Source organism: Bufo bufo, chromosome 9, assembly GCF_905171765.1.
Source record: "Bufo bufo chromosome 9, aBufBuf1.1, whole genome shotgun sequence".
Taxonomy (NCBI): Eukaryota; Metazoa; Chordata; class Amphibia; order Anura; family Bufonidae; genus Bufo; species Bufo bufo.
This window is the reverse complement of record NC_053397.1, coordinates 108038049-108045555: the sequence shown is the minus strand read 5'-3', so window position 1 is coordinate 108045555 and position 7507 is coordinate 108038049.

The following is a 7507-nucleotide window of genomic DNA, read 5'->3' as shown; positions in this document are numbered from 1 at the left end:
TTCTACGTGGCATTAATTCAACAAGGTGCTGATAGCATTCTTTAGAAATGTTGGCCCATATTGAGAGGATAGCATCTTGCAGTTGATCGAGATTTGAGGGATGCACATCCAGGGCACGAAGCTCCCGTTGCACCACATCCCAAAGATGCTCTATTGGGTTGAGATCTGGTGACTGTGGGGGCCATTTCAGTACAGTGAACTCATTGTCATGTTCAAGAAACCAATTTGAAATTATTCGAGCTTTGTGACATGGTGCATTATCCTGCTGGAAGTAGCCATCAGAGGATGGGTACATGGTGGTCATGAAGGGATGGACATGGTTAGAAACAATGCTCAGGTAGCCCGTGGCATTTAAACAATGCTTAATTGGCACTAAGGGGCCTAAAGTGTGCCCAGAAAACATCCCCTTCACCATTACACCACCACCACCAGCCTGCACAGTGGTAACAAGGCATTATGGATACATGTTCTCATTCTGTTTACACCAAATTCGGACAGAAATCGAGACTCATCAGACCAGGCAACATTTTTCCAGTGTTCAACAGTCCAATTTTGGTGAGCTCGTGCAAATTGTAGCCTCTTTTTCCTATTTGTAGTGGAGATGAGTGGTACCCGGTGGGGTCTTCTGCTGTTTTAGCCCATCCGCCTCAAGGTTGTGCGTGTTGTGGCTTCACAAATGCTTTGCTGCATACCTCGGTTGCAATGAGTGGTTATTTCAGTCAACGTTGCTCTTCTATCAGCTTGAATCAGTCGGCCCATTCTCCTCTGACCTCTAGCATCCACAAGGCATTTTCGCCCACAGGACTGCCGCATACTGGATGTTTTTCCCTTTTCACACCATTCTTTGTAAACCCTAGAAATGGTTGTGCGTGAAAATCCCAGTAACTGAGCAGATTGTGAAATAATCAGACCGGCCCGTCTGGCACCAACAACCATGCCACGCTCAAAATTGCTTAAATCCCCTTTCTTTCCCATTCTGACATTCAGTTTGGATTTCAGGAGATTGTCTTGACCAGGACCACACCCCTAAATGCATTGAAGCAACTGCCATGTGATTGGTTGACTAGATAATTGCATTAATGAGAAATAGAACAGGTGTTCCTAATAATTCTTTAGGTGAGTGTATAATATAAAGATATTAGCCCTACCTCCAAATAATACTACAATTAAGTGGTCATTTATTATATAGAAATACGTCTATGTTAGTCGTATTTCTGACACAGATTGTGGCGCAAAGGTCCTTAGCACCGCAATCTGCATATTTTTCCCGCTCATGCCAGGTCTAAAAAAGGATGGCGTGGGCAGGGAAAGCGATACAGTTATGGCCATCCAGTTATTGGATACCACCGCCATACATTGACCGGATAACACCTCTGCACAGTGACCGGATAACACCGCCATACAGTGACCGGATAAAAGGGTATAAGAGGGCACAGTACAGGGAATGACTAGGGGCACTGCACAGGATGTGGTAAGAGGGCACAATGCAGGGTATAGGGTGGCACAGTACAGGGTGAGGGGCACAGTACGGGGTGAGGGGCACAGTACGGGGTGGGGGGCACAGTCACATAACTCTGTGACATTAGAAGGTCCTTATGGTGAATGCGGTTCATACGCCACCATAATGAAAGGCAGAGGAGTGAGACAGGGGTGTGATTATGTGGTTAGAGATACAAAATTTAACTGTCAGCCAGTACAGGCCCCACAAATTTGCCAATAGGCATTCATCTGACAGCAAAGAACTTTGGATTCTGTGGCTGGAGGTACATTAGGCAGTCACAAGATAAATATGTAACTGTCGGCCAGTACAGGCCCCAAAAATTAGGCAATAGGAATTCACCTGACCGCAAAGAACTTTGGATTCTATGGCTGGAGGTATATTAGGCGGTCACAGGATAAATATATAACTGTCGGCAAGTACAGGCCCCAAAAATTTGCCAATATGCATTCACCAGACAGCAAAGTACTTTGGATTCTGTGGCTGGAGGTGCATTAAGTGGTCACAGGATAAATATGTAATTGTTGGCCAGTACAGGCCCCAAAAATTAGGCATTCACCTGAGATAAAAGGCCTTTTATGCCGCTGTATATACATAAGGCAAGGACCATTCTTTGTTCTGGGTGGTGGCTGATAGGTGTGGGCTGGCAGGAGGAAATTCAATTAAACGTCGTCATCACAGGTGTTGAATTCCTCCGAGATCCATGCCTCATTCATTTTTAACATCTTGGGGACACAGGGCGTACAGGTACGCCCTGATGTCCTGGTACTTAAGGATTCAGCATGCACTCATTCAGCAGGCACTCTGTGACAATGACAATCTAAGAAACTACACCCCTCAAGGTATTCAAAACTGATTTTATAAACTTTGTTAACCCTTTAGGTGTTCCACAAAAGTTATTGGCAAATGGAGATGAAATTTAAAAATTTCTATTTTTTGTTACCTTGCCTTAAAAAAAAGCATAATATACCGCAACCAAAAATCATATTTACCCTAAAATAGTAACAACAAAACTGCCACCTTATCCCAAAGTTTCCAAAATGGGGTAATTTTTTGGTAGTTTCAACTGTAGGGGTGCATCAGGGGGGCTTCAAATGGGACATGGTGTAAATAAACCAGTCCAGCAAAATCTGCCTTCCAAAAACTATATGGCGTTCCCTTCCTTCTGTGCCCTGCCGTGTGCCTGTACAGCAGTTTATGACCACATATGGTGTGTTTCTGCAAAGTACAGAATCAGGGCAATAAATATTGAGTTTTGTTTGGCTGTTAACCCTTGCTTTGTTACTGGAAAAAATGGATTAAAATGGAAAATTTGCCCAAAAATTTAAATTCTGAAATTTTATTTCCATTTGCCATTAACTCTTTTGGAACACCTAAAGGGTTAACAAAGTTTTTTAAATCAGTTTTGAATACCTTGAGGGGTGTAGTTTCTAGAATGGGGTCATTTTTGAGTGGTTTCTATTATGTAAGGCTACTTTCACACTTGCGTTCAGGGTTCCACTTGTGAGTTCCATTTGAAGGCTCTCACAAGCGGCCCCGAACGGATCCGTACAGCCCCAATGCATTCTGAGTGGATGCGGATCCGCTCAGAATGTCTCAGTTTGGCATTGTTTGGCCTCCGTTCCGCTCAGCAGGCGGACACCCGAATGCAGCTTGCAGCGTTCGGGTGTCTGCCTGGCCGTGCGGAGCCAAACGGATCCGTCCAGACTTACAATGTAAGTCAATGGGGACGGATCCGGTTGTCACAATATGGTGCAATTTCAAACGGATCCTTCCCCCATTGACTTTCAATGAAAAGTCTGGACGGATCCGTCTGACTAACTTTTACACTTAGATTTTTTTCAGAAATATAATGCAGATGGATCCGTTCTGAACGGATACCATCGTTTGCATTATAGGAGCGGATCCGTCTGTGCAGACACCAGACGGATCCGCTCCGAACGCAAGTGTGAAAGTAGCCTAAGCCTCACAAAGTGACTTCAGACCTGAACTGGTCCTTAAAAAGTGGGTTTTGGAAAATTTCTGAAAAATGTCAAGATTTGCTTCTAAACTTCTAAGCCTTGTAACGTTCCCAAAAAATAAAATGGCATTCCCAAAATGATCCAAATATGAAGTAGACATATGGGGAATGTAAATTAATAACTATTTTTGGAGGTATTACTATGTATTATAGAAGTAGAGAAATTGAAACTTGGAAATTATCAAATTCTTCAAAAATATTAGTAAATTGGTTTTTTGTTTTTTTTTTACTCCATTTTACCAGTGACATGAAGTACAATATTTGACGAGGAGACAATCTCAGAATGGCCTAGATAAGTAAAAGAGTTTAAGTTATTCACACATAAAGTGACACTGGTCAGATTTGCAAAAAATGGCCTGGTCCTTAAGGTGAAAATGAGCCTGGTCCTTAAGGGGTTAAAAATGTGAGGTAGTCCACATTGTCGTGAGCTAGGCGAGTGCCCTTATCGGTCACGATCCTCCCTGCTGAGCTGAACGTCCTTTTGGACAGGACACTCGACAAAGGACAAGCCAAGAGTTCCATGGCAAATTGTGCCAGCTCTGGCCACAGGTAAAGCCTGCACACCCAGTAGTCATGGGGTTCCTTGCTTCTCAGAGCGTCCACATTGGCCGTTTACCCGATGTAGTCAGACACCTGTCGGTCTACATGTTCCCCGAGGCTGGATCCAGAGGGCGGCTGTCGATGGGTTGGCTGCAAGAATGATCTCATATTTGAATTAATCAACACATCTTCAAACCGCCATGTTTTTGCAGGCGCGGTAGGATTGGTACCACTGTGGGTGGAAATTCCTCTGCAAGTGCTCTCAACAGCAGAATGCAGCATCTCTCGTAGCAAGGCCTCGAAATGCTGCATTCTGACAGCCCTCTGTGATGCTGGTAACATGTCCACCATTTTGTGTTTGTACCGGGGGTTTAAGTACGTTGCCTTTATGCTTTTTATACGGGGGTCCCTCTTCAAACACTGGAGCATGAAGGCCCCCATTTGCACTAAATTGGATGCGTTGGAGTGCCCTGGCTTCTGCTCATCGCCCAGGAGAATGTCGTCCTCGGTCTCTTCCCCCAGCCACGTACAACACCAGGGATCCCTGAAAAGTTTAAAGCCTGCTCTTATTGCTCCTCCTCCTCCTCCCACCAGCCACCATCCTCCTCTGACTCCTCTTCAGACTCCTGCTGACTTGTCTCAGATGGAATAGCTCCCCTGGGAATTCATTCAGCATTGCGACTTCCTCATCTTCCAGCTCCTGCTCCTGCTCCTCGACGGCTTGATCAATGACACAACGCAATGCACGCTCCAGAAAGAAGGCGTATGATACAATATCACTAATGGTGATCTCATCAAATGGCCGCAGAAGTCTGCATGCGTCGCGCATGAGCATCCACTGGCGCGGTGAAAAAAAAACAAGCTCCCAGAACCTGTCCTGCCGCTGAGTTTGTACAAGTAGTCGTTAATGGTACGTTTCTGCTGGAGCAGCCTATCAAGCATATACAAGGTAGAGTTCCAGCGCGTCGGGCAGTCACAAATCAGACGTCTGATGGGCAAGTGGTGTCGCCGCTGAACGTCAGCAAGGCAAGCCATGGCCGTGTAAGATCTTCTAAAATAGCCAAATATTTTCCTGGCCTGCCACAAGACGTCCTGGACCCTGGGGTATTTGGCAACGAAACGCTGCATGACTAAGTTCAGGATGTGTGCCATACACGGCACGTGTGTCATTTTTCCCTGTTTCAGCGCGCTCAGCAGATTGGCACGTTTGTCACACACCATTTTACCAACTGTCAAATTGAGCGGGGTTAGCCACTGATCGGCCTGTGACCGCAGAGCTGAAAGGAGTGCAGGACCGGTGTGGAACATGGCTTCTAGGCACAACAGCCACAGCAGAGCATGGCAACATCTCACCTGGCATGTTGAATAGACGTCTTAAGGCGGTTGTCCCTAGGTGAGTGTTGGGCTTACCGCGATTTATGCGTTGACAGCACAGGCTGCAGATGGCAACACTATTATCAGCAGCTGACATGTTAAAAAAAAGCCCACACTGTGGAGCCATGTGTCAGCATCCTGTGGAGCACAAGATGTGACCGTGCATGTTGGATGGCTCGCTCCAGATACATTTGCAGTCTGCTTTTTGCCTCCTGTACACTGCGAGTTCTGCCTGCTTCTCCTCCCTATCTAATGCTCCGTCTCTCCCTCTGAACTCCCCTCCTCTTCCTCTCTTGTGGGCACCCACGTGACGTCCATCGACACGTCATCATCGTCACCTTCACCACCACTGACATTAGAGATCTCCGAGTAGGCAGCAGCAGCGGGGACAACCCTCCTTCGGCTGATCTGGGTACTGTCAGACCGCTGGGTGGCGGCCGTTGATACCTCCTCTTCCTCATCCGATGCCAAGAATGGCTGCCCATTGGTAAGGTCTGGGAATGGATGGGAAAATTATTCCTCTGACTCGAGTGGAGGGTTAGGAGTGCAGTATTTGTGGAAGAAGGTATATTGCAACCCTCAATCAGTATTTGGTGGAAAAAGGTATATAGCAATAGCACCCCTTAATCAGTATTTTGTGGAATATGGTATATAACACCCCTCAATCAGTTTTTGGTGCAAACAGGTATATAGCACCCCTCAATCAGTATTTTCTGAAAGCAGGTGTATCGCAGCCCTCCATCAGTATTTGGTGGAAGAACGTATACAGCAATAGCACCCCTCAATCAGTATTTGGCGGAAATAGGTATATAGCACCCCTCAATCAGTATTTTGTGGAAGCAGGTGTATTGCAGCCCTCAATCAGCATTTGGTGGAAGAAGGTAAATAGCAATAGCACCCCTCAATCAGTATTTAGTGGAAGAAGGTATATGGCACCCCTCAATCAGTATTTGGCGGAAACATGTATATACCACCTATCAATCAGTATTTGGCCGAAACAGGTATATGGCACCCTTCAATCAGTATTTTGTGGAAACAGGTATATTGCAGCCCTCAATCAGTATTTGGTGGAAGAAGGTATATGGCACCCCTCAATCAGTATTTGGCGGAAACAGGTATGTGGCACCCCTCAATCAGTATTTTGTGGAAGGAGGTGTATCGCAGCCCCTCAATCAGTATTTGGTGGAAGAAGGTATATAGCATCCCTCAATCAGTATTTGGTGGAAGAAGGTATATAGCAATAGCACCCCTCAATCAGTATTTTGTGGAAGAAGGTATATGGCACCACTCAATCAGTATTTTTTTGGAAACAGGCATATGGCACCCCTCAATCCGTATTTTGTGAAAGCAGGTGTATCGCAGCCCTCAATCAGTATTTTGTGGAAGAAGGTATATGGCACCTCTCAATAAGTATTTGGCGGAAACAGGTATATAGCACCCATCAATCATTATTTGGCGGAAACTGGTATATTGCACCCCACAATCAGTATTTTGTGGAAGAAGGTATATCACAGCCCTCAAGCTGTTTTTTTTTTAGGGCAACAGGTATATCACACCCGTTGCAATTAGTTACTCCAATAGCGTTTGTCCCTCTATATAGCTGCGGTATCGCAGCAGAACCTCACACAACTGCTGCGCAATACAAATACACTATAATATAATTTCTATGTTAGAAAGTATATCATAAGTATATCACACCCCTCCTATATCACATCTATCGATAGCACACCTATACCAGTCCTTAAAAGGACTTTTGTAGCCCTATTAGCTAGCGTTTGGTGTCTCTAACTGTCCCTGCTCCAAAATGCAACCTCTCCTTACACTGGCAAAACACATAATGTAAAATGGCGGCCAGATCGGGTTCTGTTATAGGGTTGGGGGTGTGTCCATGTGCTGAAACGTCTAAATTGACTATGCTGTCCCACCTGATGGATGTGTCATGGGTCAAAGTTCAGCGCTATGCAAAACAAATGGCGCGTGCAAATATCACCATATGTACGCATGTTCGGTGAATCGCAAACGAGCAAAGTTCGTCACGAAAAGACCTCCGGGCGAACCGCAAGGCCATCTCTATT